Consider the following 7,271-nt stretch of genomic DNA (forward strand, 5'->3'; position numbering starts at 1 on the left):
GAGAGAGAGAGAGAGAGAGAGAGAGAGAGAGAGAGAGAGAGAAAGAGGGTCACAGGCATTGGAATGGTGGTCCCCAGGCAAACCTCCAATGGTACATTTAAGAAAGGAGAAAAGATTCTAATGTTGCCTTTAAGAAAGGAGAGAAGATTCTTGCTGTTAGGGTCAGTCAGGGCCACCATGGAGGCTCCATCTATGCTTGGTTCAGGTGAATCTTTCTGGAGAAACCTGGGAGGGAAGTTAAATTTCTGCATTTCTGTTCAACCATAATGCTTTTCTCACCAGCCCTAACTGGGTTTGAAGCCGATTTGTTTGCATTTTCCTGGCATGCAGCACCTAGCCTGGCTGCAAAGGAAGAGATTTGCTTTGTATATAATTTAATCTAGGGGTGAGGTAATGAGTTTTCTCCCCTCAGCCGAGGGGCCTCCTCCAGCCTTGCTGAGCAGGCTTAGGAGCAGTGAAGCCGCCCTGTGGACCTCGTTAGATGCTTCTCCTGCTCACGTGATCACAACGGAGGGGTGATTTACAGTAACTCTTGATATTAAAACCCTCTGAATGAGACAACCACAATGAATAACGCTCTGTGGTGAATTTGTTAATGAATTTCTCTGCTAAAAACATGTAGGGGTGGGGACTAGACTTGGGGGAAACAAAAGAGTGTTGGGCCAGAGAACGACCATGAAACTCAACAAATCAAGGTTCTTGAAGACTCTGGAGAGAAAAATAATTAAACCACTTTTTTAAAAATGCCACATCCGGTTCTCAGCTAAGGACTGTCATTAATTTCAAGGTAGAAAGCAGCTTGACATCCTTTTGGTATTCTTAAAATAAATAAGCAACTGCCTTTAAAAGAGAGAGGTTGTGATCCAGGGTTTAACTAATCTCACTGGCTCTGATTTGCATGTATATGATAAAGTGTGGCCTTTCTGGAGGTTGATCGCTGGAGAGCTGGACTTGTGCAGAGTGCGGATGTGTGCAGAGGGGCAAGTAAGCAGGCAGCGGGCCTCCTGCCAGCATCTCTAAGGAGGCAGCAGGCCTCTCGTCAGCATCTCTTGGTGCCGAATCCACCCACAACCCCTTACCTTCTGGGCCAGGGTGTCCTGCATCAGGCCCATGGCCAAGGCTGGTTTTCTGAGCATGTGAACCATACATTTGCAAGCTTACATGGGTTTCCTGCTTACAAGGGCTCCAGGTTTACTCTCTTGGAATTCTTACTTGTTGAAAATGGGAGCCCATCTTCCCACTAATAGCTGGCCCTGCAAGGGATTCTTATGTCAACAGCTTTGCCCTATGTTCATTTGGTGTCTGCCAGATCTGACTTCTACTCAGGAGGTATAATGAAAAGTTTGCTCTAAAAGTGTGTGTGTGTATGTGTGTGTGTGTAAATTGTCTTTTAGGAGGACAGACAAGTTATTGCTTTTTTAAAAAAGCCTAGCCTAATTAAAAATATAATCCTTGCTAATAACTGTGGGGAATGTGAAAGGAGAAAAAAAAATCACCCTCTCTCATGCAACCATAGACCTTCCTAGTCATTTTATACTTATTTTTGTTTTATTTACATATATACCATTGGAAATATTCAGAAACAATGTCTTAGAAGATGTTTTTAGATTTCTCTGTACGGTAGTAGAAAATTTCCCACGTCAGTGATTTTTCTTCAGCAGAGTTTTATGGCTGCATAGTGTTCTGCTGTGTAAGAATCCCATCATTACCCAGCAGTCCATCCCTGACGGTGGGACATTTGTGTTTATTGCAACAGCACTCTGTATTAGTTACTTTTCTCAGAGTTGTGATGAAGTAGCCATTCAATGCAGCCTGGAGAAGGAAGGGTTTATCTTGGGCTGCATCCCAGAGCCGAAGGCATAGTGGTGGGTGGCACTGTATCTATAATCAGGAAACAGACTTGACCGTTGGGGCTCAGTTCACATGCTCCAGTTCATTTGTTCTGGGTCCCCAGCCAACAGGATGGTGGTACCCACCTTTAACATGAACCCTCCTTTCTCAAACCTCTCTGATACACCTTCCCTGACACACCCAGAGGATTCTAAGTGATTGTGATCTAGTCAAGTTGTCAATGAGGACAACATCACACACTGAAGAGAACACATGCGATCCAACAAAACCCCTAGACTATCTTCTCGGAGTAGCTTCCTGGAAGTCTAGTTTAGCGAGACCTCTGGCATACATTGTCTAGCTGCCCCCTGGAAACTTCCTGTTCACAGTAGGAAGGAAGTGGAGGTACTCTGAGCTCTGCCTATCAACACTGCAGCTCCTTTCCCTTTCGATACTGAGGGATTGTGCTGTGTTGTGGTGATTTAGAACAGCTAATTCAGCCACTAACCTCACACTTTTCTGGTGCTTTGGGCCTGGCCCGCCTCCACTAGCACCGTGAACCCACAGCCCACTGATGAGCTCCCTAGAGCAGCTGCATTCCATTGCTGAGGGGAGAGTGGTTCTGTGCCCCTGCAGAGTCACCACTGGGTACATTCTAGAATGCTGGGCTTGGTTCACATCATTTCATTTTCGCCCTCTTCTTCTTTTTCATAGTCTCCTGGGGTGAGAGAAATAACATTCAAGTTCTACAGCTTCTGTCAGCTGCATCTCCAGTGGAGAGAGAGCTTCAGGGTGGCACCCAGAGGCAAGGCTGCTGCTGTCTCCCAGATTGTTCCCACATGTCACTGATCCCTGTTCATGCTTGCAGAATGAGCCTGCTCATTTCCTCATGATCATTTAGACTTGTTCTTAGGTTTTGGGGAAAGAGAATGGTGGGCAGCTAAGTTGTTTACTACCAAGACCTCCCCGCCTCCGTGTGTGTGTGTGTGTGTGTGTGTGTGTGTAAAGCTGCCACATGCTACTTGTAGGGAGGGAGCCCTAGAAATCTCTTTGGACCCAACAATGGAAATATCTGGATAGTTCCATCCTGGGTCTGGGTCCAGGGTGACTCCCAGAAGCTGGCATCTGCTAGGAAAGAGGAGAGACCAGGCATGTGGCTAGAGGCTTGGCTGAGACCTGGCATTACAGACAGGCTATGTGCAAACCCAAAGGAGCCTCAGGCTGCACAGAACAGGCCTGGGACAGTGGTAGAGGGGACACAGACTCTTTTTCTCTTCAGTTGCTAGGTCTTGTCTGCTATGGCAGGCCCTTTTGTGCTGTGGCAACTTCTCCATCTGCTAAAGATGTAAGATTTCAGAGTTAGATTGTTTTCCCTGGACCAAATTTCTCTCTCTCTGCCCAGGAGCCCCCCCCCCCTTGCCACAGCCTGCTCCTCTCCATTTTGTGCAAAGTGCTGCTGGTTTCTGAGTAGGGGTGAAACATGCATACAGCTGTGGGTTGGCTCTAGGCCAGGCAGAGTCACCAGAGACAAAGCAGTGGCCTATGGCTCCTGCAGGCATCATGGGAGGAACAAAAGGCTGAGGTCTCTGCTGCCCACAAAGCCACATTAAGAATGCCTTCTACAGGGACATGCAAGGCCACTGAGGGTAAGAGCCTTCTGCCCTTGTTCATCTTCCAGCTTAGTAAACAAAAGCCTCTCAGACTAGGGCCAGACAACATGTCTTAGGTTCAGCAAGTTCTCCAGAAATGCTTCAGTTTTGACTTTTCTGTGCAGATATGCTGTGCAAAAATTCTTATACCATTTGTACCATGAAACTTACTGCTAGCCAAGGTTTCTGTATATGCCTCCTCGGGGATCCTATGAAAAACTCCCTCTTTAAAAGGACTGAATTTTACACAAGTGTGAGGAATATTCCACAGTGCTTCTAATGAGAACAACTGTCTTTACAGCGCTTTTCATCAGTGGCAAATGCTATGTGGTGGCTCATTTCACTTCAATGGCACTAGAAGCTGGGCATCGTCATTGCCAGGTCCATTTGGCAAAGTAGGGAAGAGAAGCTTAGAGACCAAATGACTAACCAATGCCACATGGGACAGTCAGCCATGACCAAAATGCCAATCTGAACCCAAAGCCCATGCCCTTAGATTTATAAGAATTACCCTTGAGAGGCACCATGCTAGGCGACAAGGATTGAATGTGATTATACAAATGAATTTCAATATATATCTATAAAGATATAGATATATAGACATATATGTATATATTAGACTATAGACCAGGGAGGAACTTAGCCTGTACACACAGAATCAGCAAAGACTGGACTGAAGCTCTGAGTGGGGAGCATGCCTGTAACCACAGCATTGTAGGAACTGAGGCAGAAGGATCAGGAGCTCCAGGCCAGCCTAGGCTGTGTAACAAGACCTTGTCTTAAAAAAGACCGGACTGTGACGGTGGCCAGGGGAGTGTATAAGCACAGAGGTGAGAACATCTCTAATGGTTTGGGTTTTGCAAAGGGAAGAAAGACAGGATTCTCTCCTAAAGTGACATTTCATTGAGTTTCTAGTATGTTTTTTTTATTGAGTGCTAGAAATACCAAGAACAGGGCACAGTCTTGTTTTTCAAGAGCTCTTCTGGAGCAGTCTCGATAACCCATGAGACATGCGTAGGATGGGAGGCCCTGCCTGAGGAGCTCTTCTCCACCTGAGGCTGCAATGGTTGAACAGCTAAACAAAAGAACAAGGGGTGCCCAGTTCAGATGGAGCAAGTGGACTGAGAAAGCTGTGGGCACCTTAGCGCCCAAAGAATTGAGGATTGGCTTCCCATTTCTCAGGGCAGAGAGTGTTGCTCCGATGGTATGTCTATAAGAAAAAACTGAGCAGCAGGGCTAAACTCAGGACACAGACTTTTAAAGTTCTCCCTGAGAACTCTGCACAACTTTTGGAATCCCATGGAAGGTGTTAATAACAGGCGTTGTATTTTTTTAAAAGCCGAGTCTGGTAGCTGGTGGTGGGTCAGAGGCCCCAGGGAGCTGGAGAATGGTTACTGCAGAGACAGGGATGAGAATGGGAGGGCTCAGCTAAGAGTCTGGCTTGAGTCAGGTCACACCGCATAGGAAGTGGAAAGCAGTGCGATTCTTGAACCTAAGAGAAACCGCACAGCTGTAGATTGGTGGGGATAAAGCTTCACCTTCGATGCTGGACAGTGGTCTAACAGCTGGAGAGAAGCACAGGGGAAGGGCTCCCCACCATTACCACTACCTTTCCGTGCAGACTAAGGTTAATAGCCATCGGCTCATTCACCAATCAGAATGAAGGGAGGAGTCAGAGGGGACGGGCCTCAGAAATCTCCACCCACTCAAGGTCAGGCTTCTGAAGAAGATAACAAGGATGAAGCTTTGCGGACTCCAATACTAGGCCAAAGACCTTACAAGAAATGTCAAACCAATAAAGACTGATTACTGGGGAAGAAACATTCACCAGTGTATGAAGATCACAAACAAAAGGCATAAATTGAGATAGTGCAGCTAAATCATCAAAAATCTAGTTGGCTCAGGGTGGGGACTATGCAGAGCCATGCCCCATCTGAAAGGCAGCTGCCGCCGGTGGCTTGCCAATTGTCCCCACCAGGGAATGTGGGCTCACAGTTCTCTTATTTCCCCAAATATTTTAAAAGCCATAAATCTGATTGTGTGCGCGAGTGTGTGTGTGTGTGTGTGTGTGTGTGTGTGAAATCTCCTGACTTCTAAATATTGGCAAATACAGTGAGGACCAAACAATACTCGTGGAGGACCACATCTGGTTTATGGGCCATGATTTGGGCCCATTGACGAAGATTTTTAACCTCCTTGGGTCCTGAGGATCTGATAGACATGCTTAGGCATTTTTCAGGGAGATGGGGGAGCAAATCACAAAGTTTATGCAAAAATCTTTAGTGCAATTTCTGGTTGTTCCTTTGCCTCTGCAACCATCCTTCTCCAAAAGTACAGCTTACAATGACAAAAGGGACGAGGGCTTCTAGAAAGGAGAGCTGAAGTCTTGAACAGATACAGCCTATCTGAGGGTAAGTGGATACTACATAGGCTGTGTTCAAAAGAGACCATGGCTTGGCTTGGGGTCAGTTGGCTCTGGGTCCTCTAGACAACCACCTTTAATTTCCTACCTACCCAGTTGCTTATTATTTTTGCAACAGGGTCTTCCAATGTAGCCCAGGCTAACCTCAAACTTAAGATCCCCCCACCCACACCTCAGATTCCCACCCACTAGAATTACAGGTGTGCAGTATCACGTACAGTTTTATCTCCAGGAGCCCCCTCTGTAAATAAGCTTGGGCTGGAAAGTTTCCACGAGGAAGCAGGGGAGAGGGGGAGAGGCTCAGATACTGGTTTGCATGGTGGAGGAAGAGGGAGGAGGGGCTGCCTGAGCACTGGGCTTTGGACGGTTCACAGACATTAACCAGAGGGAAGGAATTATTTTCTGTTCTTGGCTACAGAAGAGTGGTGTGGATTCAGAGTTGGAACACCATAAATGCCAAGGCTTTCTGTAGCTAGGACAGGTATTCCTTGGAAGAGGTTCTCCTACCAGCCAGCCAGATGCCCTAGCCAGGCTCCTGAACTTTCATAGATGGCTGGCAGCCCATCTCCAGCTCAGCCTATTAAAGAATACTGTCTGCCCTTAACTGCTAACACGGAGGAGCTGAACTCCATGTACTTGTCAGAGAGCAGAACATTGAGATCCCTGCAGCTCAACAGTCACCAAATGCTTGGCTTGGAAAAAAAAAAAGCAGTGATATTGAAGGTAAAAGATATGCGTTCCCAGCATCCCTCAACAGTCCGTAAACTGAATCCACACAAAAGTCAGCCCTTAGGAGAGTGGGGTGCCTAGATACATACTTTGAGCCTATGTTTGGCTAGGTCTTTGATTTCTGTTGTGTAATTGTCCTAACTCCTCATGTACTTGTCATTAAGAGTGTTCAGAATGGGGGCTAGAGATGGCACAGTGGGTAGAGCACTTGTTGCTCTTACAGAGGATCCAGGTTCAGTTCCCATCAGCTGCATGATGGTTCCCAACTGCCCGTAACTCCTATTACAGGGGATCCAATGCTGTCTTCTGACCTCAGGCACTAGGCACTCATGGTGGTGTACATACATATATTCGGGCAAAACACTCATTACATCAAATAAAATAAATACATCTTTAAGAATGAAAAAAAAAGAATATTATAGATGATTTTCAAAGTGCCAGGCAAGTTTCTTCTTTTTGAATATTTGTTATTAATCTCAGTGATTCACGTCTCTGAGCAACTTGTATCTTTGTATATTCATCTCCTCACCAAATAAGATCAATGTGTCTAACTCATGTGATAGGCCAGAAATAATAGTGTGACTTCTGAGGCGGTGTGTGTGTGTGTGTGTGTGTGTGTGTCTCACTGGTAGAGCACTTGC

Source organism: Grammomys surdaster, unplaced genomic scaffold (assembly GCF_004785775.1).
Source record: "Grammomys surdaster isolate TR1022 unplaced genomic scaffold, NIH_TR_1.0 125941, whole genome shotgun sequence".
Taxonomy (NCBI): domain Eukaryota; kingdom Metazoa; phylum Chordata; class Mammalia; order Rodentia; family Muridae; genus Grammomys; species Grammomys surdaster.